At 37.8% G+C, this 26,432-nt stretch overlaps 1 long non-coding RNA gene across 2 annotated transcripts in view; it reads right to left on the bottom strand.

The window, feature by feature from the left end:
• Positions 1-2,336: 2,336 nt before the first annotated feature.
• Positions 2,337-26,432, bottom strand: part of LOC148055806 (uncharacterized) — a 40,222-nt gene continuing 16,126 nt past the window's right edge. Inside the window, exons 1-3 of one of the 2 annotated variants that reach the window (XR_015704656.1) lie at positions 15,380-15,435; positions 13,492-13,736; positions 2,337-3,032 (exon numbers count right to left, since the gene is read on the bottom strand). This is a non-coding gene — a long non-coding RNA (uncharacterized LOC148055806). Of the gene's footprint in view, positions 3,033-13,491; positions 13,737-15,379; positions 15,436-26,432 lie in introns of those variants that run through there. The other variant, XR_015704657.1, reaches the window with a different exon arrangement.

Below are 26,432 nucleotides of genomic sequence, written 5' to 3'. Positions count from 1 at the left end.
TTCAGCAAACACAGCACTGAAGTGCAACATTTAAATTGCCCAACAGCATGTTTTTTTTTTTTTTATTTTAAACTTTAAGCTCTCTTTCAAAAGATGTTGTAGTCTTCGTGTTTACTAGCATTACAACAAGGTAAGTCTGAAATACCTTTATCTTATTTGGTAGATCTATGTTTGATGCTCTTTGTTTGAATAGAAGTGTCAGCTGTATTTTACTTTATTATATAAAAAAGTTTCAGAATTTAATTAAGGGTCAAGTACCCGCAGTAGATAAACGCAACAGCTAAAGCATATTTCTGATCTCTCTGAAGACTGCAATCATGAAAATTATTATCATTGAGTAAAACTGGTCTCAATGATGGTGACTGGGAGATGGAATCTGTGTTAGTCAGCCATAATTTACATAATAATGGGTTCCGAGTTTTCATCAGCACCTTTTGTTTGTACAGTGCTTACTGCTACAGTAAATTGTCAAAATGTCATTCCTATCCAATCAGCCAGAAAATATCAACAGTAAACAAGGCACAAGAAATTCTCTGATTAAAAGTATGGCGGAGGAAACAGTAAAACGGGACACTGTAACAGACGTAGCAGTCTTATTCTGATACTTGCAACAACACTGCTGAACAACTTATGAAACTTATTATTATTTTTTAATGAAGCAATGCCACAGAGGGGATGATGCCATTAAAAGAATCTCAGCAAACAGTTAGATAACTGGGATTTTTACACTTGTGTTTGTCATTACCTGTTTGTTTCCTCTTCCATGTGGCAATCTATTTCACTTCTCCAGGCAAAACAGACTCAACTAAAAAGTTACTCTCACGACGGGCTGGGTAGTCACAGACACACAAGAATATACACGTAAGTTGCCCAAAAGCAACTTAATAAAGGTAAACACTGAGTCCTAAATTAAATGCCAGCCCAAATAAATCTCTCTTCTCTCTCTAACAAACACACAAAGCCTGACAGTATTTAAGTTGAAATGAATTCAGTGTAACTTTCTGTCACCCTCTAAAATTCACAGAAGTGCAAGGACAGGAGGAGCATGAATTAGTCACAGTGTAGGCTTTATAGCCGTTGTACTTATATACTATATTAAAATTAAAAGTTTCACATTGTGTTTGAAATAAAAATGAATAAAGTGGCATCCTGCCAAAGAGAACCAGAAGCCACCCTTGTGTGGAACTGAAACATTTGGCTCATATAGTACTTAATTTATTTTTGTGAAATGACAAGTTATATAAATGTATCTTTAAAACAGAGACGCAAAAACTGAAAAAAAAGTTTCTTTGTATTGTGGTTCATAAAGGTTGACACACTCATAGCTTATATATAAACAGAACAAAAAACAATAAACGTTCCTCAAGGAGGGCTTCCAGCACTGTGCTCTTAAAAATCTTCAAAAAGGATGTGATCACGTAGTTGAGTCACCACAGAAAAGACTCACAGTACCTTCTTTTGGAAATGAATAGGAGTTTTAAAATCTATTGAAATGAAGTGTTGACATACGGAAATATTTTGTAGAGCTTTCAGGTTTCTTTACCATTCACTTTATTTTACTTGGCTACTTTTAATTTTTTTCCACTTCTTCTCTTTGAAAATCCTGCATTGTCCAAGCCCTTTCGATTAAGCAGCTTGCCTGAATGAAAGCACTGTGATGATGTGGCGGTGCATCAATAAACAGGGTGCCTCTCAAAGCAGGACAGAATGCTGAGAAATAGGGCTGATCAGCGGTAATTACTCTGACACTTCATGCAGTACAGGGAATTAACTCCTAGGACTTTGGGCCGAATGGAGAAGTAGTAGTTGATGTTCCACATTGTGAATGCCTCAGTGCCTGAACCCATTATGAGTTTAAACGGAGATAGGAATTCACTATATACAGGGCTTGCTTTTTTTTTTTTTTTTTTCCCCCAGTTAGGAATGTGAAGCAGAGTGCAGAAAACAAAAATAATTCGGGATGCTGAGCAGGCTGTATTTCTATTTTTTCCTAAGGTCTTTACATTCATTTTCCATTAAAACACAAATAATTGAATAAAGGGATGCCCGTAGCAACCGTATTTATGGGAATGCATGCATCATGTTGAGGAAGACACCCATTTGCCAAGTTAAGGAAGTGGAATTTCTCTAAGGCAGACCTGCAGAAACTAAGGTACACAAAAACACATAGCAGGAGGGGAAATACAGCTAAAAAGGCAACTAGTTAGCAGCTGCCACTATGACCTTTAACTGCATCCATGGTAACTGGGCTAAAGATGGAGTTCCATTTTATTATTCTCACACCCACAATGTTAAGCCTATGAATCCCATTGCAATTTAATGGCTGAAATCAGAAGGCAGATCTGTGTTCATTGGACCAGTGCCGACATCCTCTTAGCTAATGAGTGCAATAAACATTTTCATGCCAGGAAACCAATGCAAGTGGAAATATTATGCCATGCAGAAATCTATCCCCCAAACACAAAGAAATGGTCAGTAAAGTCAGTCCTTTATGATGATTTGCATATACTGTAATTTTTCAGGTTTTAGGCCACGCATCTTTGAAGCAGGAAGATATTTAACTCATATATTCTTTAATACTGTGCATGCAACAGCATTCACTTTATATTAAGAATCATGGGAAGAATTATGTATTCCAGAGTTAATAGCTATTACTGCCTCCAATTATTTTCCTAAAGGAATCTTATGGTTTTAAATAGTATTTTTTCTTTCATGCACCTAAAATATATTTCATCCATTTGTAGGCTATGTAGAGTACCACCAGCTGAGCAAAAGACAGTAAACCAGCAAAGTGTTTCAACAAGAAAGAGGGCTTTGTTCTAACTTTTGTTGATATTGTAATTTGACTTATACAGTTTTTCTTAAGACTCAGTAACAACAATGTCATATCTTTATCATGTGAGCTGAAAGCAAGACATATATCATCCTTACTTGGGCTGAAGACCCAGAGCAACGGCAACAGCAGTTAAAAGGATCTGTGCTGGATGTGTCTGAATTCTCAAGTACTTCCGCCTCTAATGTTCGGTGGTAACCTGTAAAATTGACAATGAGAAGTATGGAGTGGAGCTAATGATTGATTTGTAAGCCTTCACCTGGAAAAAACAGCATGGCTGAGGAGTAGCCGTAATTATTTTTAAAATTGTAAATATAGCAATTTAGCCACATTCAGCCATTCAGTCGTTTATCTGTCTTACCCCCCCACATCCCGTAAAGCAGGAGTGTCGTTCTAATAACACAACAGACCAGGGTGAAGAAGAAAACTCTGAATGCATAACTGTGCCGCTGGGAAATGAAGGTCATCAAAATCTCCTTGAACTCTTGGGTAAACCCACTGTATTTGCTTCAATGTGGTGCAGCCAAAGACATAAAACTACATTAGTACATTCATAAAGAGCATTATGTGAAATATCCCTGCCTCTCACAGTCAACTTCCTCCTCCATCTTAAAATATCCAGAATTTTATTTTTGTTAAAATGTTAGCCTGGCATAAGGAGAGAGGGCTTAATGACTTCCCCTGACAAGAACTACATGTATTTTTTTTCTTATGGAATACTGCCAAATATCCTTTGTAATAAAAAGCTTGAACTATTTTGCTAACAGAAGTCGCTTGTTCTGGTAACTGTAAAGGTCAGAGAGAAAATAATTTTGGTGTTTCTTATCTTTTAAAATAATGTCACTTTTTATCATTACGGTAACATTTTTGGACAACAAAGAAAAGAGAAAACAGAAGATGTGATACCCCAGACCACCAGGTACCCTATTTCTTAAAAGACATTAGGTTAAAAAATCTGTTAGCCAATTATACCAAAGACTGGAAATGTCACAAAAGCCAATGAAATCTCCCTGGTAACATTCAGAAATAATATGCTTTGGATCATACCGTATATTAAATGACAACTGTCAATTTAAAAAATAAGTCCTCCAAAATCTTTGATGTATGACAATTTAGAAGTTGAAACACATTGTTCTTACCATTTAATATCTGTGAGATAAAAAGCTTTTGACATGTTAACTAATGTGAAGAAATAAGTGCTCCTCTCATTTCCCTAACAGAGTACTGGACTGCACTGAGTAGCTTTTTGTGACAAATGTCATAAGAAGCAAGGTGGTATGTTACCGTTTTATTTAGTTAAGAAGTATATGCATTTATGGCTATTACATTACAGAACAGTAGAGAAAGGTGAGATTTTGTATCCTAAATATTGTTCTTTGATATGTGCAGTCTTTCTTTCAGTTAAAATGGGCATTTGAATAGGCACTGATTGTCAATATTATCTAATCCACTTTTCTGTCTGGGGCTACAGTACAGCGTGATTCGCAGGAAGCCGTCAGTCTCTGAATGCACAGCCATTCCAGGATTAAAGGTCTGTTGAACTGCATGTTAGTTGTCTTTGGTTGGTTGGTTGGTTGGTTGGTTTTTTTCTCACTCTGTGGAAATCATTCACAATCTCTAGCTTCAAGCATCTGGCCTGGGTGGCTCCCAGGTAGCTGAGGAAAGCTCCACTGGGCAGTGTTGGGTGGGGATGGGCTCGCTTCAGCTGGGAATGGAGGATGCTTGCTCCTACCCTATAAGTGCATCTCAGCAGTTAAGGCAGTGGCTCAAATCTGTGTGCCTTTGACTGGGGCCCAGCTGGAAGTCTCCCATTTTAAGGACAGCCCGAGGTTGTATCCTATCAGGTTTCTCTGTGTAAGGACTTTTCCTGCCACTGAAGCAATGGAGCTCAGCAATGATGTTTAGACAAATGCCTCACCCTGGCTAAAGGGGGTATTAGAGAGTCTAAGCCATAGGCTGGTTCAGCAGAAGCATTTAGGGTCTGAATTTTGAGTTGTTTAAAATTAACACCCTGTAAAAAAAGGAGATTAGATATCTAAATAAATAGTAAGCTTCTAGGTATTTTTGCTGGCCTTAATGAATTGTGAGTGTGTATGCCAATTGTTAGGCAGAGTATGGATGGGGTTTTGTGGCCCTGAAAACCTCATGGTGAAGGTTTACACTGCTTAGTTGTTGGCAGAATCTCTTTGAAGGTAATTCAAAGACAAATCTGCCCCAAAAAAGGAAAAGTCCTAAGCAGTGTAGACCTCACCAACTGTTGCTGTTGGACTCTGGGGAAGAGATTAGTTCCTGAACCTCTTCTAATTAATGGTATAGACACAGGCTAGGAACACTGCTGTGTATTGCCTCAGATCAGCTGTGGACTTTTTCAGTTATTTTGCTGAAGAGCAGGCCACAAGTTAACCATACCAAGACTGGGCAGCTTTATGAACTCATTCAGTAAATCTTTATAATAATGCTGTATTCACTGGAATAAAACGAAACAGCAGATGACAGGATGGTGCCACGGTTGTGAAGAAGGTAATAAACATGATCTGCTGGGAAATCTTTCTGACCCCAAAAGCAAGAGCAGAAGACAGAAAACACTGTTGTTGAAGCCTTGGTTGCACGATACATTTGAAGATGCAGATTTTGCTGTTGTGGAACACTGGGACATTGGGACCTCATTCTGTTAGGCCAAGCAGCTGCAAAAACAGAGTGGGCTCCATCTCATGGGTAGGATAGGTACTGTCTTTGGTTGAAGAGTAGATGAAACATCCAAAATGACATTATTGATGCAAGACTTTGTGTTGACAGATATGATACGGACCTAAGCTATGTATATCCCAGTAGAACCTATAAAGCACAGAAAATTAATATAAACAGCTAGAAGAACCAGGCAAAAATGTATGCCAAACTGAACTATAAACAGGATGGCATTTTTAGCTTTCACATGAACAAAATAATCTACACATACTGCAGAAATTTCTGAAAGTTGAGGTGGTAAAACTGCTCACTATGAAGCTGGAAGTGTAGACTTTTTAATAAATATTTCTGGTTTGAATCTGAAAAGCAAAATCATATATCTTTATGTGTGTTTTATGAATTATCGATTTTTTGTTGTCTGGCAATCAAAGCAATATATTTGATTTCAGCTAAATCCAAAGAGATTTTTTTAAAATTTTCAGCATATAAAAAAAGAACTTTTTAATGTCCATTCGCATATGCTTTCAGTGGCCCAGTGTCTATCTAGGTACTTAAAGAAGGTGGAAGAAGAAGACAAGAAGATGACATTCTGTCCAGAATTCCTTTATCTCAGTGCTTAAGCCATTTCCTGTGAGACAAGAGAACAGGGTCACATTCTTATTCCCAGTCACAAAGAGGGCGATTTGAGCTTTCCTTTCCCACTTTATGGGTGACTGATATATGGATGTAATAGTGTAAGAAATCAGAACTCCTTTCTGGTTTTGGCATCTAAATGCTGCCACCCCTTTTGATCCAGTTCATTACAGATTCTTGAATACTTTTAGATCCGTCAAAACTAATGTCTTTGGGTGAATTAACCATTCCAAGGTGAAAAAATGTTCAGCCCTACTTGTATCACATAAAGATAAAGAAGAGGATTCCCCTTTAGTAATCAAAGAGGGTGTTGAACAACAAAAACTGATGATTAACATTCTGAAATCAGCAGCACTTGATAACCAGCATTTAAGAATTCCTAAGAGCAGCTGGAGAAATGTTTAGGACATTGATGATAATTTTGAACAAGTCCTGACATCCAAGGAAATCTATAGAACATACCCAGACAATGTTACTCGTCAGACCCCTTCCTCTGCTGTTACTCTTATGCAAAACAATGCAAAGCTGACATGGGATGTTTCTCCTCTGATTCCACAAGAACTGGTACCAGAGGAATGATTGCAAGGTTTTTTTATTAACAGTCCAGAAGTTAACATGAAATTACTCCTGGAAGCATTTATGGATAAGTCAGTGGTAAATAACAGAGAGAACACTGTGGAGATGGAAAAGATTGCTGAGTAAACTAGGTTATTAGAAATAGGGTGCTTTAATACAGCCCAATCCTAAATTACTTTTCTAGAAACAAGGATGAAAATCACAGAACTGAATAATTGAAAGCAGTGACTTAAAAATATGGAGGATTCGTACTAGATAAGCAACCAAACAGTAGCTCAGAAGGGGATGATACAGCAAAAAACCCAACACGATTGCTGAATGGTCAGTGAGGGAGCAGGAGAGCTGATCTTTCTGTTATAACTTGGTGAGACCAATGCTGGAGTATTGTATCAACTCTGCAGTTCACATTTTCAGAAAGACACAGTGGAGCTACTGGAGAGAGTAGAGAGGAAATGCAGAAATGTTTTGAAAATGGGAGAAAATGCCTTCTGGTGGGAGATTTAAAGAGTTGGATCTTTCTGTTTATGAAGAAGAAGATTGAGAGGTGACTTGCTTATGGCATATATACCTTCTCAGGCAGAAAATAATGGATATGAAAGGACTCTGTAATCTAGTGGAGAAAGGCATAATAAGAACCAAAGGCTGGAGCCTGAAGCCAGATGAATTCAAATTGGAAATAAGGCACACACTTTTAATGCTGATAGCTATTAGCTATCAGAACACATTATAGAGGGAAGCGGTGGATTTTCCATCTCCTGAGATCTTCAAATCAAGATTAGATGCCTCTCAGGAAGATATACTTTAGCTGCAGAGAAACTATTTGGCTCAAGGTAGGGATAATTGTGTGAAAGATAAGTGCCTGTGATCGAGAAGAAAGCAGATTAGATGATCTAAGAGTTCCTTTTTCCTTTTTACACTATGAGAATTCGAGAACCTGCAGTATGTAGCTGGGAGTTAATCTGAGTCCTCCACCCCAGATTTAGCCCAATCAGATTACTGGTGCATTGAAGTGAAATTCATACCCCATCCCTCACTCTTTTATATCCCTTTGCAGGGTTTACTCAGGGGGAAGTCAGATTTATTGCTGTTTGCTTTCCTTCAGGATTCTGCTAAGGCAATGCTCCATGTTGGAGAAATTGAGGGAACAGATGCAAAGATCTGCAACCAGTGTTTAGACTTTCATTCACGCTTAATTTCTAGAAGAGATCAAAAAAGACATCACTGTCTCGGCATGTACTTCTAGGATTGAGGCATGGCAAAATGCAGAAAAGTTGTGTTCACTGTACCACCTACTAACATTGTTATTTATATGACTTTGTATTTGCAGTTTTCACTCCCAAGCCACTAGCAATTACTGAAAAATCCTTGCTTCCTCTATCAGCGAAGGTGACAAAGAGAACAGTTTTCTAACTTGTGGCATCCACAGATAGTTACAGAGAATGTTCGAAATTGGTTATTATGCTAAATGACATCCTTTGTGAAAGGTTGTTGTGTAGTCCCTGTAGTGAAAAAACACAGGAATATCTTTTGCCTGATCCTGGCCTCCTATATTGGACAACTGGTATAATTCAGTTATGGGACTTATGTTTCAAAACATATTTTAAAAGACCACAGACTAGTGGTGACACTAACAAGAAAAGTAGGCAGTACTGCAGAATCTCAGAGTTTTGGTGATATGGCATGCATTTACCTCAGATATTGGCTTAAAATTACTGGTTTAAAGCTTGATTTTATGGTGATGAGTGGAATAGAAAAAAGATGCACAACACAATGTAGGTAGGGAAAAAATGAAAGTAAAAAGATTGGTTTAACAGGGAGAAAGGGGAAAAAAAAAGTCATTGCATATTTGGAAACAAATAAGATGAACAGGTGAAATTATGACGCAAAAGGACAAGCTTATGCACCACAGTTCTATGGACTCTTAAGGCATAAGTAATTTTATTTAACTTGAGCTGTCAACATCTGAAGTTGTCACCATAGATTCCCTCTACTGTCAATGGAGAGAAATAGGTGCTTTTAAAACATGATTCAGCTGACCTATTTTAGCCATCTACTTCAGGATGAGATGAATCACGCCCTAGAAGTGCCTATTTCTCTCCATTGATTATGAAAAGAGTCCAGGGTGACAACCTCAGATGTAGATGCCTCAGTTATAGATTTTTGTACTTGGTCAGGTGAATCCCACTATTAAAGCCCATAGATTCTGACACATCTTCACTTTTTTCCATAATTTCTTATTGAAAAAACAGCTAGTATGGAGAAATAGAGAAGATAACACATACATTTGTATCGAGTACAATTTACTGTAGAATGGCTAGAAAATTGACATTATATGTATCAAATGTTGACATTTTGATGAAAAAAATCAACCTCCAAAATACTTCAGCTGAGAAAGAAAATATTTCTGTGTGGAAATACTGACATGTGGCCTCATGGGAGTGACAGGTCGGTGCTTCAGGCTTCCAACCTTCTATATAGGGAAGAGTGTCTGCTTGGACTACATATTCCAGGATTCATCCTGGTTCCTTCCACTGGTAATTCTGGTGGTGCCTCTTGGGATCTCCATGGTGATGACAAATCACAAGAGATGAGCCCAGCCAAGCAGTCAGAACCAGTCAGAGGACATTGGGAGCATGAAGTAGAGGAGATTGGGAGCATGAAGTAGCTGAATTACACCTTTTGCAAGGTGTCAAAGTGGCATACTTTTAACAGAACTATATAGAGTTTTGATAGAATGATAGCACGTTAATGTTTTAAACAAAAAAATAACATTTTGAAAAAAGAAAGAAGACAGTTTGGAATCAATAACCTGACTTCTCAACAGCCGGACTGATTATGCAGTCTTCAAGGAAAGCTGAATTATGGGTGTACATTTATTCTTTATCTTGCTGTTGTATTTCAATGCTTTTTGTAATCTTGTAAGTCCCCACACACTTTGATAGGCTTATGATCATATTTTGCATCTCTGCCTTGCCTTGCCTTCCCCCTCCCCCCCCCCCCCCCCTTTCTTTCTCTGTCTGTCTTTTGTTTTCTCTCTTTCCCTCTTGTTAAGAAACTGTGGATGGTGCTAATAAACTTAATACTCACTTAACCAATGTGTGGTTAGCAAAAGACACTTCCCAGTATGGAGAAGAGCACAGGCAAACACAAATAAATTAGATCTGCTTGACAGGTTATCAAATCAAACTTAAGTGCAAAGGTATGCATAAGTTAAGTTCAGAAACATCTTTGAAGATAAAGCTTATGCATAACATTTCTAGAGATAACATCATGTTCAACTTACAGAGGCTGCATTACTCATGGGCATAAAATAGTAACCTTTGTGAATGGTCTATATGAATTTTGCTATTCAAGAAGCCAGAGTTTCTGATTCCTAATTCCAGATGGAGGGAACTGAAAGGGACAAAAACTAATTTCAGTATTTCCTTGATACGACAATCTCAGCTTTAAGAAGGAGAAGACTGAAGGCTGAACAACCGCTGAGGTTTTGAGTTTCCTTCAGAGAGCTCTGCTGATGTTGCATTATTTGTCAATAAAACGAAGGTAGAGAAATAGGCTACTCCTAGTTTTATTAGGAATTTAAACTCATCTGCTTACAATAAAATATGAGACAATATAAGTAAAAAAATAGACTTTAATCATATGCATATTATACACAACCAAAAGCTATAATGACATAGCCAAGAACTCAAAAAATAGAACATTTGAAAAACTTTTGCCTTTTAAATATGCATAATGCTTTGCATTTGATTATATATTCATATATTATTTATTTTTACAGATGTCACCTGCCATTTTCCCAGACCTTGATGCCCTCTCTCTGTAACTTCCAAGCTCCCCATCTGATCTAATTTTATTCGTTTTCTGCACTGGTTTTACTGGCAATGCCCATTACCTGACTCCCTACCTCCCAGGGTAAGAGCTTCCTACCTACTTCCTAAATACCCATCCCAGGTTCCTTTCCTAGCCTGTTCCTCTTCCTCTTCTTATGATGTATCTGTTCCTTGCCCTCTTTAATAAGGTCTAATCATCTACTTCATTTGGTCCCAAGTCATCTTCTTTCTCACCAGAATTTAGTTTGCCCTCACCCAAACCAACAAGCTCATTGTAACTCTCCATATAATCTTCATCAGATAATAATTCCAGCCTTCTAATGCCTCCTATGACAAAAAGGTGTCAGTGATCTCTTCTCTGGCTTCCAAATATCCTAGATATCTCTGTGCTCCTAGAGAGTTACTAGACTACTAGGCAGAATTTTTAATTTCTCCTCCCAGGCCCAGTCTTTCTTTTATTCTCTCCACATTAGAATATGGTGGCTCCCTTCTCCATGCCAGCAAGAAATCCTCAGTACAAAAAAGAAGAGCAAGGTTTCCTGCTCTCCATACTGCTCACTGGGGGGGATGGACTAACTCCCTGCAGGTTAGGGACTGACTGTCTGGGGAGCAGCTTTGCTGAAAAGGATCTGGGGGGGCGCAGGCTAAATATGAGTCAGCAGTGTGCCCTGGTAATCATGAAAGCTAATGGCATCCTGGGCGATATTAGCAAGATAAAAGGTTGGACCAGATGAACTTTTGAAGTCCCTTCCAGCCAGGGCTGTTCTATGATTCAATATTAATTATGCTAATGGTATGTTGAGAGAAGTGATTATTCTCCTTTACTTGGCCACATCAGATACTGTGCTCAGTTTTGGGAACCCAATGCAAGAAAGATGTAAATATGTATATCCAGGGACTAGAGCACATTCCCTGTGAGAAATGTCTGTGGCAGCTGGGTTTGTTCAGCCTGAAGAGATGGCTGCAGGGGGATCTTATAGCTGCCTTTCAACACTCATAAGGAGGCTATTAAGGTGGCAGAGCTAGGTTTATTACTGAGGTGCATGGCAAGAGAACAAGAGATAATGGACTTAACTGGAATGGGGGAGGTTCTGACTGGATATAGGGAAAAACTTTTTTAACTGTGAAGAAAATGAAGCACTTGTGTAGGTTGCCCAGAGAGGCTGTGGAATCCACCCTTGGAGGTTTTCAAGACCTGACAGGACAAAGTCCTGAGCAGCCTGAATTCTGAAGACCCTTTCAACCTACATGGTTCTGTAATTCTGTGAAACCTCTGTTGAAAATGTTTTCCCAAAAGTTCCTCACTTGTCCAAGTTAGAATGGGTTTGAATTTATATCAATGCTATGCATCCTTTTAAAATTTCAAGCTTTTGCTCTCAGGCACAGAAGACTTGGAGCACTTCAAAAGAAAGACTGCCAGAATTTTTTCAATGTGTACAAAACAAGATTATCTCCCTGGACTCATTGTTGGATACTACTGAGTAGTTTTGTCTGAAATATTTGAAGAGAGGAAAATGAGGTTTGAGGCAAAGTGAATGGAAAAAAAAGTCTGATTCTGAGACTCTTGCTGGTCTACCACTGGTGCTACCAAAGTTGCTGTTAATCCATTATGACTAGAGTGAAAGTTCAGCTCCCCATAGCACCAGCTAGACATCACATGTTGAAAACCAGGCGAGTTGCCAAACGCTAGTTCATTTTTAGTGGGAATGCCATGGTTTGGCAAATCAAGAGGTAAACCAGAATAAACTCTATTTTGTCGTCTGTTCTTAATGCACCGTGTTCTTTTTTAAGTGGTTTTGTATGGAATTAATAATATAATGTGTTGGCCGGTTGTAAAAATTATGCCTGGTATCAGCTATAATCTTATAATTGTATTTCTCCCCTCCCTCCATGCCAACCCCCCAAAAAAGTTTATTCCTGACCTGCAGTAAGGTTTTCCTCTGAGATTCTCTTAATATTTCCAAATACGTATCTCTTAGATAAGAGATGAGTGGTGACATCTAGCAAAGTCAGTAGAAAATGAAGACTGCTGCGTCTAGAAGTAGAGGACAGCCACCACCACCAAAAAAAGGAAACAGTGCATTTTGTCATATTTTATAAAACAGAAAGTGGAAGATAGAGCAATGTTGACTAAGCTTGGAAGCTAGAGGTTTCTTGGAGAAAAATGCATAATAAAAAAATTGAGCTGTACAAAAAATTGAGCTGTAACATGATGGGAAGTATCTCAAAAATGGAATACATAAAGAAAAGAAAAGCTAAAATGTAATAGCCTGAAGAGATAATTTCCTAAATGAACTCTACTGGTATTGAAGAGAAAGGGAAAACATAGGAAGATACTTGCCTGAGTGTATCTGAATGGTTATCACACATAGAGTGTTGATTAAACTTATAAGTGATATCGTAAATGAACTTTATATGTGGAAGTTCCTTTGGGAATTAAGAAACTGTCTGCACTCTAAGCCTGACAGCTGATGTCAACATTTTCATTCCATATTTTCTGAAGAAGCCAAGGAAAAGGCAACCAGCTTGTAAGGTGTCTGCAATTACAGCAAAAGAAACCAGATAGATCTACAGATTTACGTGCACAAATTTTCAGGTCTGGAACAGGAAATGAACTTTCTTATATTAGAAGGGGCACGTGAGAAACACATACAGAGTCCTGAAAAGAGGAGTGAAAATCGGTAAAACTGCCTTCAGAAAATATGCCGGATTTCTGCTAACTTGAGGTTGCCACATTGCCTCTGCCATGAGCATTCACCTGCAAAGCGTGAAGACTCCATCAGAAAACTCTCTACGTCCCTTGTCACGTCAGCCCATTTAAATAAGAAAGTGAGGTACGCAATGGCCTCTCATTGAATTTCTGTTTGAAATATAACTCAGCAGGGTTCTGCTTATCCACACCAATATCTTACTCGCACATTTCTGACTCACCTCACTTCAGATTGAAGGGTCGTTTCAGGGTAGTAGCTTCCACAGTCCTTCCTCACTGGATATTTCCATGTGGCCATTGACATTTATTAGTTCTTCTAGTCCAGAAGTTTTGGGGCAGAGGTAAGTGATGGCATGCTTTGCCCCGAGTAAATACTGTTCATGTAACCATCTGCGCCACTGCAGTCACTAGCCAGACCACCATTTCCTGAGGCCCAGATAAAAATATTTCCTCCACCACAATGACCCTAGGGGAATAAAAAAAAAAAACAAAACAAAAATGAACTTTCCATACAGACCTTTTATTTTAAACAGCCAGTGTTATATTTCTGCCAAACTTAGAAGGTGTTTTTGATTATGTAGCTTTCAACTACCATGGAATTAATATAGAAAAACTTGTGTTCTTCAGGGAGCCCTGTCATACATCTGCGAAATAAGGTTCTTTTTATGTACCTACACATTAACATTGACATCCACTCCCTCATTTAATTAACAACATTTGAATGTTGTTTCCTTTCATGTAGTAATTGTATTTTTTATTCTTAAACTAATCTCTTGTTTTAGATGGAGATAAAATTGGAAAATGCCAAGATTTGTCCAGAAAAAAACAGTAACAATAAGGGGTTCCTTTTTTCCTCATGGCTTTTGAAACCTAAATCTGGACTTTCTTATTGAGTTTTGAAAAAAAAACTGAGGTGGGAAATGAACCTCTAGCGTTTGAATTGAGGGGAGAACTTTCTAACTTTTTTGGTTCTTTCTTTCAGCGAGTTCAAAGCTAACCTGCTGGGTCTTGGAACTTTCATGTCTTTAGGACCCTGGTAGCAACTATAAATAGTTGTGGCTGTTAATGTGGGTATGCACACTGGAGAATCTAGAGCATGTATTACATGTCTGCCAAGGAGTTGAATTCCAAAGAAGGAGAAGTTAAAACTGCATTAATAATGCTTAACTTTAACAGGCAGATAAAAGATATATGGTGGAGGAATGCAATCCAGTGTTCACTAGCTACTTGAATTTCTTTAATAAAGCTGATAAACTTATGAATATTAAAATGAGTCCTGGGTTATGTGTTCTTATGTAAGGTATTCCTCTTGTATCTGGTAAATTGTGTCCATGCAGTTATTAAAAAGGAGAAAAGAGGAGAAAGTGAGGTTAGATCATGGGGGAAAGGTCAACCTGTTGGGAGAAGTCTTGGTACTCTTTGTTCAGTACTTCTTCTAAAGAACCAGGAGATAATATGTAAATAGTTTCTTTTTTTTAAATCAGAATTTAAGTGTATGAAAGGCAATCCATCCATCTATGAAACATATATGTGTGCACAGTCAGAAAATATTGTAGTGGTTTTTTTGTTTTTTTTACTTTACTGAAAAATTTCATCAAGTTAAGTACTTTAACGGAGTTATAGGTCATAACTTTTTCTCTTTACAATAAGCTTAGTCCTTTCTAATAATTTGTTTGGTGATTAATATATTAATATAATTATCATAGATACCAGATGAACTTTGCAACTGTAAGAAAAATAAACTTTTCGAGTAGATCTGGGATAAGGTACCCAGACATATCTCCAAAAATCCTTAATAAAAATATATAATTTATTCTGATCAAAATTTTTCTTTAATTAGTGAAATTATTTAATTAATAAGCTTATTTTTGTGTGAGTTTTCCTATGAGTAGAAATTTCCAAAGAGCAATCCTAAGATAACGTTGAAGAATACTCTTTCCAAGAAATTTAGAAAAGTAGCAGGAAGAAAAGACGTATTTTTAACTAGTTGTATGCATCCAAATGAAGAAATACAAGTTCTGAATGGCTGTATGAGCAATATAAAAATGCATGTTATGCTGGAGGTTTATTTCCAGCTCAAATCCTGGCACTTTTGCTAGCATATATTACCTTTTTCCCTCTCTCACCAGTCCCCAAATTCATTTGCCTTGAAAAGAAGACATTTTGCACTGTTTCCCGAAGAAAAACATTTTTGATCAATTAGGTCAGAAGCAGCTTCTGTATTTTTGAAACAAAACCTGGAAAAAAAAAATTAAAAGCATCTTACAGGTACTAGATTATCCCTTTAATGCCTCCATTAATATTAAATAAATCCTGCAAATACCGTGTCTTGGTTTTGGAAAAGATATTGAGTGTATGTCAGGAATAAAATCCAGGAACTCACTTTTAATATTTCTTAAATCAAAAGCTTCTTGTTCTTAACAGCTAACCCATTTAGATATTCCTTCCCTCTCCCCCTTCCAAAAGCCAGCTCCTTCAGCTGACTGCTGCACTCCAGTAATGTCTGTATAGGTTACAAGCAGTGAAATGCTTTACAGCCATCTACATTTATACTTGTCCTAGTGTCAGTGTTACTTCCATGAATGGCTGGAAAAAGTACACAATTTTTCTTAATGCTCAGAGCCACGTTTACTACCAAGCACCTCTGGAAACTGCAATTAAGTTCTGAGTTTTCTTTGGGGATCTGACCCAAAGTACCTTTCAGAAGCAAAAGAAGATTCCGAACACATGGAGTCTTTTTCTGATTTCATATACTTCTTTGTAAATCACAAACATCTAACTAAAAATAATGATGTAAATGCAAGCATTATAGATTTTTATTAGAGATAATTCATAGCTCCTTTGGTTAGTAGTGCGTGTTTTGGACATTGCTGAGTGATAATGATCTATTTACTGATCAAGTAGGAAGCACGTAACACTAGGAGACAAATCTCTTAAGAGTCCAAACCTGCAAATAAGTTTGCTTAAATGTACTTCTATGAATAGATCCACTGAAATCAATGAAACTACTCATGTGCATAAATTTAAGCATATGCAAAAGTACTTGAAGAAAGGAGACTTAGCTCTTAATTATTTTAGGTCACTGAAGGAAATGGAGGCCACAATTTCTCCCAGAACAGGTGACAAATCTGCTTAGAAAGGTAATGTGGAAGTGGCATAAAGAAAAGGTGTATAAGCAGTTTCATCGAGGAATATGTGAGCACGTTGATGCTGCTGTAGAGGATCCAGCTGGGGAATGACTGATCTAGGTAATTATATTGCAAAATCTTTAGAGGAGACATCCCATACAAATTTTAGAAAATACAGATCAGGGACTCAAGGTAGCTGCCGGATGCATAATTCGCTCAGAATAATTTGTTAGACAAACCTCACCTCCTTTTTCTATTTGTGTACAAGAGCAGTTTATGACTTTCTTAGATTTATTATTCAGAATTATTCCCTGAATGAAGGTGTATCATTTATGAGCACTTCACTGCAAGTGCTTGATATTCAAAATTTGGCATTCAATATTGTTGTGTTGGTTAGTCAGAGTAGAACACATCGCATGTTGTGTTTCCCTGAGTGAAAGTAACTCAGAGTCAGGTTTTGTATTGTAAATCACCATATTTCAGAATTCAAAAATCACTTTCTATTCCCATTTTGCAGTAACCACAAGACATCTCACAAACATTCTGGCTAAAGGCACATTTGTTCAAAATTAAAACATGATTATTTTCATGGAATTATTTTGTCCTACTATGTCTCTATTTATGTCCTATAATGTCTCTACTATCCAGCTATAACAAGAAGGTTTATCAAAAGATATATCATCATTTAAAAAAACCCCACCCTAATAGGGATAATTTTGTCCAGCTGCATAATCCCCCAGCTGGGATACTGTGGAATGTCCCATGCCTTATTCATCAGTCCTAATATGTTAAGAACAAAACTTCCAAAAAGTGACACCACTGAAGACTTATAGATTTAGCTGTCTAAAATCAGTCAGAAGAAATGTTTGAGAATGAAGAGAGTCATCTATGTCTTGAGAGCCTTTTACTTGTATGCTCATAAAATAAGGGAGATTCCTATCTTGGTCTTGCTTCTGGAGAACTACTTCCCACATCACGGAACAAAACTTTTCGTGGTTCCTCTGCTGCTGAAAAATCCTATAATAAATAGAAGATTGTAAAAACAAGGGTGAAAAAAAAAAAAAAAAGAAAGGAAGAAAACATCTTGAAATAGTTCCTAACTCCTATTTTTCTTGAGGAGGAAGAAAATAGCTAAAGAGTTGGAAGCGAGATATATAGAAAAATTACACTGCTCTTAACACAAGCAATATTTAGTAATTTCTTAGCCCTGGCTTGCAGTCAGTCATTCTAACCATCTGCTCAGAACTGAACTTTTTCTTCTTCTTCAGTGTAGTTGAACTATATCAACAGAAACAATTTTTTCAGGGAGAGTAAATGTACCGCTACGAACGGTTTGATGAAAGACTGAATCTTTGTATTCCTGGAAAGTAAGTCTTCCTGTAACAAGCAGCTAACATTTGAACATGTCAAAGCAAGCCTTTTAGAACAGGAGATAAGAGCACTTGAATGATTCTTACAAAGTGGTAACTGGCCCAAAAGAAAATGTGTACGGTAATTTATTCTGGGAGTTACATTTTCCTCGGCCTTGAAAAGAACTTTACTATGACTCAGTATGTTGGGCTTCACTCCCACTCTCATTTGGGAGATTTGGGTCTGAAATATAGACCAACTGTACAAGCAAACATTTTATTCATACAGGCAATGTTATTGACATAGGCAGTGGTAAGATAATGGCCAGATCCATATTAAGAATGGCTGGTAAAATAATGTCAATCTGAGGTGGGGTGTTTATTCATGGTTTTAATTTTATCTGTGCTGTTAAATGCTATGCTGCAGAAGCTTTAATGTTTAAGCAATTATATTAATCTAAAAGTACTGTTATTGGTAAAAATTCTTTTGCTTTTTGAATTGGTGAATAACACACCATCAGAAAGCCTTTATTGCTGATATAAGCTACAGCTGTGTTAGAGGGGATAGCTACCCTAACCTAGTGTCACCATCTCGGCATGTGGCCTGTTCAAAGTCATTGTTTACATGGACTTTCTACCATATGGAATTATCAACATTTTATTGCAAAACCTTAGTGCTGTCTCATACTTCCAGAGTGAGAATCCAGCAAGAGAGACTTTGTTTTCTCCTTTTCTCCTTTTAAAAAGAAAAAAGAAAAGGAAAAGAAAAGGATTTCTCTCTCCCCCTAGTAATGCCCTCCCATTAGAAATATACATCAAGTTATAAATATCAACATCTATAAGTAAAAGGACCCTGTCCCTTTTACATACACTTATGAATATATTGTAAAATCTCATATGTTGGGTAGCCTACCTCCTCACTTTCAAATGCCTGAGACTGACCATGCTGGCAATGCCATTTCACCTCTGAGAGAAGGAATAACTCTTCCTCCGAGGAGTGCCCCATGATTGTCCTCCAGGCTGGACCCGTCTCTGTGCCCAGTGAACGCCTGAGCAGAAAACACGTTTCTTTAGCACATGCAACATCCTGTGGACCCAAACACACAGGGCATTCTTAGGTGGTATTAATATGTAAGTAGGTGGTTAGCACCCTGCCAGGCATGTTTGGGCAGGCTGCCCAAGGCCCTGGTGTGGATTGCGAGCAGGCACAATGTGCTCTTGTCTGCTCCTGGGAATGCATTTTGAGCAAGTGAGGTAGACATACCTCTGGAAACCTGAGTAAGGCAAACTGTTCCGGTTCATGTTAAGAGGGAAAAGGACATTATAAATCTTCGTTAGCCCAGCAAGAGCAAAGAGCATGCTTTCACACACAATAAAGAATAAGAGAAATAAAAGGTGAGTAAGAGAAATAAAAGGTAAGTAAGAGTAAAAGGAATTTTTGAGCTCTCCTCTGGAGCAAGAATCCTATGAAAACCCCTGGAAAGATTCAGATGTATGCAGATAAACCAAGGTACTTCAGGAGTCTGTGTTAGTGCATGCACAGAGCTCCTAACAAAACAATGTATTGGGAGAAAATATCAGTTTGCTAAGCCTGAACATTTCCCCATTTTGACAAATATTGCTCTGTTAAAGATCTGATTTGAATATTTCTTTGGTCCATCCTGGGGCTCTGAAGTCTTCCATGTTTACCGCTGAAGAAAGAGAAGCCTTGAAAACTTGAGCTGCAGCTCCCCAAATCTAGGTTTCAGTAGAGTAATACTGTAGCAGCTCCAACACAAAACGGTCTCTCAAGGCTTTTATGCCAGCAAGCCTAGAATTAGCTTGAGTTTGCGTAGCCCCAGGCCAGTCCTGCAAAAGCAGCGTCACTGGGCTGGCGTTCAGTAGTGGCTGCTTTCCCTCCTGCCTGCCTCCCAGGTGAGTTGGGATGGATGTATATCCCAGTTCTGGAACATCACATGTCCGCGTTTCTGAAATGAGGTTTTGAAATTCTAGCTTGTGGGAAATTGCTGAATATTTGATTTCATAATTAAGGCGGAAGGAAATACCACATCAAAAATACCATAAGTCCATGCAAATAAGAAAAATTGTGTTTTGGATAATTCTAGTCTAGCCTTCTTGCTGTTTTCATAGATCATTGATTAACTACGTACAAGCAAATATCCCTTTTCCAAGAAGAAAACATATATATAAGGAGATATAATTTTTTAATCCCTACATGCACTGTAGAAATAGTTGAAATGGTATGGAGATAAGCTTCTCATGGGGCTTTGGTATTGCTGATGAGAGTATTCAGTTGCTGGAAAAAGTCTATCCTAAAGATGATATAGCAAAATTACTCCAATGGCTACGGGTACATTAGTGGCACTAGGACAAAGATTCAGATAAGGCAAAGCCACATACAAATGAGTATGAAGATGGGAAGCATATGTGGCCGTATGGAAACTCAAAGCAGATGATGGAACAACTTAAGAGTAGAAAAATCAAAGCTACAGATATAACCAGTTAGATCAGAAAACTCCAGCGAAAGGAGTAGTAGTGATAATGGACAATATATTGAACAAGTGAAAAAGACAATGCTGTCACAGAAAAGACAAACACTACACTAGGTTCTGTTAATTGGAGCATTGTATGTAATACAAGGAAGGCAGTTTTTCCGCTCTGTTTGACTTGGCTGAGGCTTCATCCAGAGAGCCGTATTTAGTTTGGGCTACCACATTTTTCAAAAGATACAGACAAATTAGAAGGACTTAAAAGAAGGACATCAAAAATGATATAAGGTGTTGAAAATAAGGCCCAGGAGGAAAGCTTAAGAGACTGGGATATGTTCAGTCTAGAGAAGCCAAAAGGGAGACATAATAACTCTCGATAATTGCATAAAGGGGTGTTACCAAGAGGACAGGGACCAATTGTTCCCATCAGTCAAGGGGGGCAAAACAAGAAGTAATGGACTTTAGCTGCAACATAGATAATAGTGTTAAATATTAGGAAAAACTTTACAACTGCAGGAACAGTTAGGTCATGGAGCAAACCGTCAAGGGGTTTTCCAGAATCACCTCCACTGCAGGATTTTAAGGCCAGACTTAATGTCGATCTATCAGCAATGGTTTAAGTTTAATGAAATCAATCCTGACACAATACATGAGGGAAGGACAAAAAAGACTGGGCTGAATGAGCTGCATGGGATGTGTTTGCTCATAAATAGCTCTGTGATTCTCTGACCCCGTGCAGTACAAGGAGAGGTTTATTTGCTATTGTTAATTTTTTCCCCTATCTGTAATCCCTGACTTCATCTGAAAGAGAAAATGCAGATATATGTTTTCCAGGCTCAGATTAATACTGATATATATCCACTTTATGCATTTAAAGATGTGACCATGTTTCCCGTCCTCAGCCCGGCTGATGACTAGTGTGCATCTGGAGTGTCAGCTGGGAACAGAAGCTTTCATACTTCGCAGCTGCAGGGTGACTCTTGAGTCTAAGTAATGGCTGGTTGTGTCTGACACCTTTCTGCAGTGTGCTGCAGGTAAGGGCAAGGTTTGTCTTTACAGCCCTTTGAAGGTTTGAAACCCTCATCCCCATACTTTCCATTAACTAGTAAAAGCATAATTTATACCCTAGATCTACACTTTCTCTGCATGGAGTATGACAACTGCTAAGGTAAATCTTGTTCATGAACATAGTGCTCCTAGCCTGACACTACCTGCTTGCTTGACATCCTATATGTAGCTCTGGCTGTTAAAATTCAAGAGAAAACCACCGTGCACGAGCATCTGCAAAATGAGCATTAGGACTAGTATCAAAATCCAGGACACCAACAGCTCATATTAATGGCAAACTTTCTCAATTACTCTAAGAATTTCCCAATGTATAAATGCAAATCAGATTAATATTTAAGCCAAATTTCTGAGGTACCAGTATACAATTAAACAGAAAGGGAAAGGAGACATGTTTTTCTTTTTGTTGTCTACTGCATTGAAATACTAAGTGTCCTCAAACCACTGCTTAATGACATAGACTGGAAATGAAGTAGCTGAATGAACCCCCTATATGGACATGTTCTGCCAACAACCATTCCAGTGCCAGCAATAAATTCCCAGACTAAACAGTTTAAATTTGGCATTCTCATTTGTGATGCTGTACTTATGCTACACTCACAAGATTGATTTTCTGAATTCAAAGTATTCTAGCAAATGAAGTATTAGAAATATGAAATTTTGGATGACAACCATATGTCTACAGCAAATTAATCTGATATTTGAACAAAACACTATTCTTACAAAGAGAAATTTGTGGTGGTTTGAACAATAATAGCTACAGTCAGGGTCAGTCAGGTTTCCACTCTAATTCCTACTTTCAGGGGACTAAATCCAATGCTGACTGGAGCCTGACAATGAGCTCTCAGATGAGACAAGATGCTTTTTTTTAATAACCAATGGAAATACAATTTTGTACTAAATCATTATGATTTTCTCTAAATTTCACCTGATTTAAAAAAAAACTTACTGTCGTATAACTGAAATGGTTTTCAATTTAAATTGAAGTTTGTCCAAAGGCTAGTTCAGCATGGCTTAGGTATTCTGACAATGAAAAAGGAAGAAGTATGAATGTTTAAAAATGGACTGGAAAACAAAACAAACAGAAAAAGCATCACAAGCATTTTTAAATGTGGACTTAATATGCGTGTGTAGCAGCTGGATTGACACAATGGACCCTAACGGCTCCTTCAGGTTCCTTTCATACTGCATTATTCACTGTGCAGTCAGAGTACCAAAGACAAAATTTTTGGGAAAAAGCCTATATTTTTGCAAACAGCTGCATTTAGACAATGACACAGGCGATGCTATCATATGACTGTCCCGATAGAAAAGTGGTCTTGTTTAACAGAAGTATTTAGTATCTGGATATAAGGTCATCCACGGGTTAGCATGGGATGCAAGTCAGAGCACTATTTGGTCCAGGGCTGTGAAACCTTTAGCTGACAGACTCCATAACAAAAAATAATGTAGCCTTGCCCTTTATTTCCTCACCTGCCAGTTTCCAAAGACCATTCCAATTTAAAAAATGTTGCTTACATAACTAAGCTCATTTTCTGTTAGAAATAATGAAAGATGTTTTGGATTTATTGAGCAATTTTATCTGATTTATGAAAACCACTTTTGTCCACTCTTCTCTTTTCTATTACAAGTAAGTGTACTGTACTGGGAATACTGAGCTAATGCCCTCGAGGAAGACCATGTGACTGCAATTATTTATGAATTAACATGTCACAGATTTGAAGCTTTGAGACAAACACATTTCCCAGCTGCACATTTGTGACTTCTGAGTTTGTAAATGGAACAGATGAAATAATGACTTGCTCTTCCTCTCTATTCCTCTTATACATTGGTTGGTTTACTTGCTGGATATGTAAAGACAGGTAGGAATACTTATGCAGATATTTATCATTCACAGAGAGTGTAAATTAAACATGCCATTACTTTATCAGCTATGATAATAAATACTTGACGCCAGACTGTATTTCTCTACAAGCAGTTTTATCATTGTTTTTAATATATCGTTTGCCTTTAGAGATACAAAAATAATATCTGAATGCTACTGCTACTTAAAGCCAACATAGTGCAGGAGTAAAACCCTGCAACTAAAGAGTGAACTGCTATAAAAGCACAGTAACATGTGCTTAGTTAATGCTTTAACTTGATTTGTGCTTTGGGAGCCAAACAATAATTTGACTGATATTATTAGATACATACTTGCTTGGTTTGTCCTGCAAACTTAAAAGTCAAGCTGAAATCAAACTCAGATGTCTTAATCGATAGCACAAACATAAAGGCAAGAAATATATGTAGAATACATATGGTTTTGCTGTCAGATATAAACAAGTGTAGCTGATACACATACATACATATATTTGTTAGCTGACTATGTAAATTGAGATGAAAGCCCATTTTCAAGCATGACCTGTGATAAACAAATGCATATAAATAAACAATAAACCAAGATAACACTAGAATAACATCAATTAAAACAATTATAACGACTTCTAGTCATCACGAAGTATTGTTTCAGTTCCATCTTAAAACAGGAAAAGCTCCCAATTGTTCTTAAATCAACTGGTAACTGATTCCACATTTGTGGAGCCTTGAAACAAAAAGCTTTTTATCCCTAGTTTGTATTCATTCTAGGGTATGGCAGTTCCACAGCATGAATAGAGTGTAATGTATAAGCTGCTCTAAGTGAAAGTAGCAGGTTGAAATAGTGGACACTGATTGACACAGTACTCTAATTGCTATTTTATATCCATAATTTAAAAGTAAGACATTGCAGGGAAAATAAAAGTCATATCTAAAGTTGACACGACTGGCAAGTTGAAAGTGCAATTCAGATCTATGGAATTTTACATAGCATTTGATATTATGCCAGATATACATGCGTAAGTACAGAAAAAAAACCCACAACAGAATATGATGTAGAAAAAAAGCCTTGGCATTCTGATAATCAATCTGTGCTATTAACCAGAATACTAAAACTGCCTCTTCATTCCCGTTTGCAAACACCAGGGTATAGAAGAACTTAAAAGTGAAATTTATATCTCTATATATATACATATATAAACATATATGCTTATTTGCTGTCTCCTCTTTAAACATATAAATAAACCATCAAAAATTCTTTTCTGTCCTTCAAACCCATTTGTTTTTCAGGTACTGATTTCCATGTTTCCCCTAGATAAGTCCTCAGGAGTCTGGAGAACTGCTAGGATTATGACATCAAAAGGGACAAAAGATTGGAAGATGTTTAATGACAGGAGGGTGGGACATTTAAATCATACTCTTTAAAAGTGTTACTTTTCCCATAAGCACTTCCAGAACTTAAATTCCTGACAAACACATGAGAAAAAGGCTCAGTCAGCCCTTTGAGAAAGAGTTCTGAATACTGCCAGTTACAAAGTTCCCTAGAAAGTCTTCATGAAAAAGGGGGGAAGGGTATCAAGATTTGATATTGCTGAAGTTAAAAATAAAACAAAGATAAAAGTGAGAAAGCTCAGTGGCTGTTGTTTCTTTATAAATCACAAAGGCACAGTAAAGGACAGAGTAAAAAGGCGTAATTTTTACCCTTTCCCAGTCTTTTATAAAGGTCAGATTCAGGGGATTGCTGCACTGCCGCTGAACCCCCGAAAAAGAATGTTCTGAGAATAGAAAAAAGAAGGGTGGCATGCCTGGAAAGGCGAGATGTCTGCGTGAGAAAGGCATTTTGGAAAAGAGCCTGTCGCCCACAAAGTACTGCAGAATACAGTAATCAAAGCTGTGTCTGAGGCAAGCCATGACTCCTGCAAACAGGCAGGAAGGAAGGTCTATGTCATGCCCCCAAATAGTCCACCTTGTTGGTGCCCATAGGTGGGGCGGGCAGGACACCACCTGCTCACCCTTTCACAAGCTTGTGGATGAGTCGTGTCTTGTCCAGAGCACCGTCACAGTTTGTTACCACTCAATGGAGGAACAGTGCAAAAATGGTACTTTTACAGAAAGGGAACTGCTGGGATGGAGGAAAAGTGTCTATGCATGTGGATTTATGACCCTGGAGACTGCAAACCTGCTGGACCACAGCACTGCAAATGGAGGAAGAGGACAGTAGGTCACGCTTAATACTTTTGCAGAGATAGCTCACTTTCCAACCACTCTGAGCCCTACCTCCCATGCTGCTGACTGCCACAATGCCCTTTTATTCTGGTTTCTTGCTAAGGATGAGGATTTTGAAACCTAATGCCATGTCTGTCCAAGAGGTGAACCATGCTGTTTTTAAGGCCCCAGAACCTGCAAAGGCACAGAATGCAACTGTCCTGGAGGGTGAGCAATTTAGTCAGCCCAGCTGTCTGCAGTAGCTAACAGAGTCCTGTTTTATCCTCACTGTTAGGCACTTCATGTCTTATACAAAAAATCTTACATCTTCCTCTGTGAATGCAGAAAAATCTCTGGAGGGAAAACCAAAACACCAAGATCAAAAACTTGGCCCCAATGAAAGTAAAGGGACCAGGCCGTACCCCAATTCTCACCTTAAATATCGAGGGAGGTCTTTATAGGGGATTTGCATATCACTGATAGTCTGATATTTAAATCCTGCACAAGATGGAGGACTGACAAACCCAGAAAAAGGTATATTTTGTTTTGTTCATTCTTCTGGAGTAAACAAATATGAAATATCTATGCATTACATCATGCAGTGAAATAATAATTGTAGCAATAACAACCATGGTCAAGTTGAGGTTCGGGCATATCTTTATGAGACTGTCGTGCCACAGTTAGATTCTGACTACTGAGAACCTCTGATCAGAACTGGGTCATTCTCAGTGCCAGGGGAATAGAGAAAAAAAAAAAAAATCTGAGTTGTACAAAGGACAGACAGAAAAGTAGGAGGTTAATATAGCAGCCTCATGGGAGTAGAAGAGTGTCTGTGAGTGAAAGAATGATATTCAGTTTGCAAGCCCCATAGATCCACAACACCGAAGCATTGCAAGGGAGAACACTATTAGTTGGAATCTACACTTATCTGGTTATATTATTTCTTAGTAGTTGGATAGCCCTGGAGTCCATCAAACCAAAATAAAAATAAATGAAATAAAATGAAAACAATCAGTTGGAAAAAAGTCACACAGTAGTAAAATCTGACAAAAAAATAGGTCAAATTTTG

Source organism: Nipponia nippon, unplaced genomic scaffold (genome assembly GCF_047370975.1).
Source record: "Nipponia nippon isolate SJK-2023a ecotype South Korea unplaced genomic scaffold, ASM4737097v1 scaffold_2, whole genome shotgun sequence".
NCBI lineage: Eukaryota > Metazoa > Chordata > Aves > Pelecaniformes > Threskiornithidae > Nipponia > Nipponia nippon.
This window is presented reverse-complemented; position numbering and strand designations above follow the sequence as displayed.